Raw genomic sequence first — 5,261 nt, forward strand, 5'->3', positions numbered from 1 at the left:
TTAAAAAATTCCACCACTTTTTCGATTAAACGCTTGGATACATTTGATATGATGGATAAAGAAAGATAATTCTACATTAATTTATTTTAGAATTAATAATTAGTACTAAGATAAGTTATCTCAGTCTCTGAGTGGAAAAATAATTCTAATATAACTTGTTCCGAAATAAAATAGTTAAAACGATAAAAATATCCCTTCAAAATCCTTTTTTATACATCATTTTTACATCTTTTATACTATGACTTATTAAATATATTTTTATAAACAACAATTTATTCAACATAACTAATTTCATCGTAACTTGTATTCAAACCAAACGACATTTTAATCATTTTAAGTCTTTCTTTGAATTTGTGTGGTACAAAACGCAAAGGAGATATCACAACTGACACGCAAGTTAGTCCACAGTCTCCTTTTAAAATATCTAATGAAAGAGTTTAATTTAAAACCTTTTACATGTTAATTCAGTGCAATATGAAGGATTATAACATATATCTTTGTTATGATTTTTTATTGATTACTCTTTTTCTTCTATGCAATATATATTTGTTTGTTTAATTTATATCATCAAACTAAGGATTAAATAATACCATAAATAATACATGTATTTGATTCATCGTGTATATTTAATTTTTTATGGTTCTTTGATCAACTATTGAAAATGAACTAAGATTTTACCAATTTTTTCTTTGTTTACTTATTTATCTACTCATGTGTTGAGACAAGTCAATGTTGCAAGTTGCAACAATTCAAAACATTCTCCTTATATATTTTATAATTAACTATCATATTATTTGTTTAGAGTTTCATATGTTGGATAATTAAAACGGACAGTTAAAAATTCTCTGTGTACCGGAAAAATGGTACAGTTTTTATATAGAATAAAGGACACGCATCTTTGATTTAATTATTAATTAGCGGTTAAAATATGGGAAAATTATATGAAATAACAAATTATTAATTCAAATTAAATGCTATAGCCATAGTTTATTTTAATTGTAATTCACAGCAAGCATTCCCTTTTTTTGCCATCTGATTCGATATACAATTAGCTATTTTCGGTATACAATTAGCCATTTTATACATTTCAGTATAAAATGTATAAAATGTGTTTGTGTTTGTATAAAGCGAGAGAAAAATGTATATACAAATACAAATACATATATTTTCGTCTTTTACACTTATAATTATACAAATACAGATCTTATTATACAAATTACAATGTATAAATGAATTTATACAAAACTGAACAATTTGTATAAAACTGGATGTTTGTAGCGAATTATACAAATCTAAAGCTCCATAGCAAACATAAAATTTGCTATGGAGCGCAATTATGCAAACTATAACTATAACATACAAATATGATTTTTTATGTTTGCTATATGTGAAAGTTGCTCTTAAAATATTGCTATTTCAATAGATTAAAAAATGAGGAAATAATGCTAAAGTAAACGAATATAAAGTTGGAAGAAGCTTTTAGGCTTCTTAGAGCCGGTCGGATTAACTAGACCAGTGAAATAATTAAGAAGGCGATTGAGAAGATATGAGTTTTCAAATTATAGTATAATAAGTGTTTATCGTAGATGTGTGAGCTTTCCTTCATCTTGTAGATGAGAGACGAATTCAATACTGTTGCTTTAGTTACAAAAATCGATTCAATGAAAATCAATGTAATAAAAAAGCTTTGAACACAAAAAAATATTTATCGTCATTATACTACTTGGAGTCATAATATCCTACAAACCTAGAAAACAGACTATTTATTGATTACAAAAATAAGATATCAACTAATGAAACAGTTCTACTCAAATCCTAAAATACTACACCTAATGGAGTCTCACTATGTGACAATGTCGTTAGTGATGTCAGTCAATATTTCTCTACCGTGCTCAAACTATCTATAAAATGATACCCGCATATCTATTTTTTTTGTTCTTTTGGCCAATTCATCGGAAATTCTTTGTAGGAATATCCTTGCTGATTCCAATTCTCTACTCACTCCAATTAAATTTTGCATAATACAATTTCATTTTCTGGAATGCAAAAGTATTTAGCTTTAGAAAGAAACTCTGCTTCCTTTAGTCCCACATGTTAATTGTTTTTACAAATGGTTTTATTCAAATATTTAACGTATTTAACAAAAAATATCATTAATTAGTTTTAAAATCTACTCTTATTATTTCAATCAATATAGTGATAATGAACTGAGAAATCCAGGGACTTAAGGAGAGATGCCGCTAGATTTGAAAAATACTTTTATAATTAAATTTTACTGTCTCTGTTATATATTAGGTGTTCATTTTTTAATATGTTTATTAAAATATTATAAATTAAAAAGATAATTTTATTAATTTACCTTTTAATTTTTTAAAACTTCACAAAACCTTTTTTACATTTTCAAAAAGAATTAATTTTAAAGGTAAAATTTTGTTAATTTTATTTTTATAAATAATTTATAATTATCATTTATAATAAGACAAGTCAACATAAATATTACTCCCCTTGTTCCTATTTAGTTGTCATAATTTTAGATTTCACGCTCCTTAAGAAACTAAGATTTTACCATTTTGTTGTGGCAATAAGTTTTTGACAAAGATATATGGATACAAACAAGAGTATCTCAGACAAAGATATGGGCCAGTTATGTTTTTTGGGCCATCCTTATGTATGTCAAGCTGAGCTACTTGTGGTTTGGGCCTACATAAAATATCTGGACTAAAAAAAGGGAAATTTTTCAAAACAACAATATTTTATCTTTTAGTGAGACTCCTTAGCAACAGTTTCATTATTTATTTAAAATGTCATTATTTTAGTTTGTTAATGGATTAGTTATGTATTTATTTTATTTTGATTAATTTGAAAGAATACAAAAATTAATAACATAAAAGAGAAAATCAAGGAACGAAAAAATTCAAAAAAGATAAAAAAAGGTTTTAAATACAAATCAGTAACCTTTTGAAAAAATTATAAATCTCCTTCTTCCTGTCGAGGCTTTTTTTTCTTTCTTCTTAAGAACATCAATTTTTAATTTTTTAAAATAATTTAGTTTGTCTTCCGAATCATTCATCTTATAACTTTCAAAGATTCTTCAAGTTGAATACGACATATTTTTTAAACAAAATTTTTCAAAATTGAGGACTATAAATTTGTCGCATCCAGTGAACAATCGAAAAACAATCAGGTATTTTTTTCGATTCTTTTTCTTGTTTGGATGAGATATTCGCATATGTCGAGTATAATTGTTGTTTCTTTTCCTGATTAAATCAGTGAAATCTTTGTATGTATTGGAATTTATAGCTTTTTATGGATGTTCTGTAATATAGGGATACAAGTATAACAATTCTGGACAGCGTACAACTATGGAGTAAAAAACATCAACTAATTAGTGGTTGTATACATATTTTTGTTGACTTGCAATGATTGCTGGATACAATTAAGTTGTATTCAAACTAAAATGTATTTATATTCCAGTTTGTTATATTATTATTATTATTATTTCACTGAAAATATTGTTTTCGAAAAACATAGAATAAGTTGTATTAAAAAAAATTGTATTTATATTACAATATCCAGTTTTGTTATTTTATTAGTATTTCACTTTAGAATTGTAGTAACTATTTTTTTTTAGCTCAGTTTGTATTCCAAAAATAATTATGTATTTCAATATCATTTTGTATTTCAAACGCAAAATGAATACAAATAAGTTTGTATCATTTCTTAATTCGTATTTATATGTAATGATTAGATTATATTGGGATACAATCATTAACAATTTTGTAATAAATAAAAGAAAAATATATTTGACAGTTATGTAATACATTTTTGATCACTCGGATACAATTTTTAGTTTTCACTATGAAAGTAAAATATCAGTTTTAAGTTTTAATTTGAATGGTAAAGTGAGCAAATAAAATGCAAAAGTTGGTATACAATTATGATGAAAACATAATAAAAAAAGAAAGTTTCAGTTTTGGAGAACACCGATTATATCGAAGTTCGAGTTGGGAATTCTTCTTCCAAAGTTGTTTGTCAACGAAATTTTAATAATTTGTATTTCATTTGGCATACTTATTAGAATGAATACAAACTAATAAACAAATACAAATGTTATTATACAAACCCAAACATGAAAATCATAATGAATACAAATACACATATCATACAAATTGGAATGAATACAATTTAGGAAAGGATATAAAATTTTGAAAAAATACATTACGTTGTGAAACAAATAAATGAATACATATATCATTCTTCAAGAACTACAAATCAATTTGACATATAATTTAGTATCCATATTGCAATGAATCTCGTATTGTACATAGCCTTTGCCTCAACTGCAATAGCCGATTCAATCCAATGCCACAAAGTTCTATTGAAAGCAACTGCAATAAGAATAACTTGGGGGAAACTTGTGGCACCTTTAATGAGGCCATTGAAATTGATCCCAGATCCATTAGTGTCAATACCATGAAGAGATTTTGACCACCATTCATATGCTAGTAATCACGTTTTGGAGGAATTTCTGAATTATTAAAACGAAATTAGAAAAAGATAAAAAAATTTGTTTAAACAACTAAAAATTTGAAATACATAGATATTAGATGAATATGTAAACAAACTTGAATAAAAAAAAAAACTGAAAATTCTTAATATGTACAATTCTAAATAAAATCATAGACGGTGATATTGAAAACAAATCAAAAGAAACTAAATAACTAATCGATATTACCTTTACCAAATTCAAAATTTCTTGAATTAATCTCTAGATTTTGTTTACCAACCGATTAATCTCTTGAATTAGTCCACCGATTTTGTTGAAGAATTGAGCTTTGAATACCTTGTGTTTTGATGTGAGCAAAAAAACTTGAAGAAAGAGAATCTTAGACCGTGAAAATTGGGGGAAAAATAAAAACTTTAATTGAGAAACGTGAAAGGTGGGAAACGTCTAAGATGTGGGAAGATATTAATGGATAGTTTTGTATTTGTTTTTTATTTTTAATCTGTTATTGGTTTGAATTTGATCCAATTATGGACTCTTTTGATTAATAAAAGGAAATATAAATAATAAAATGTGAATACAAATTATTTTTGAAAATATTGACATTCTGTCATTTTAAATAAATATTTTAAATTGTTGTTGTTTTGACTAAATATGTTAGGTATTATGACTATATAGCTAATTTTCCCCTAAAAAAAAGAGAAAAAAATTCACGGGGCAACCTATTTTGATGCCCCGTTTAGAATCGATTTGGATT

Source organism: Solanum verrucosum, unplaced genomic scaffold, assembly GCF_900185275.1.
Source record: "Solanum verrucosum unplaced genomic scaffold, falcon-dt-bn FXZP01000182.1, whole genome shotgun sequence".
Classification (NCBI taxonomy): Eukaryota; Viridiplantae; Streptophyta; class Magnoliopsida; order Solanales; family Solanaceae; genus Solanum; species Solanum verrucosum.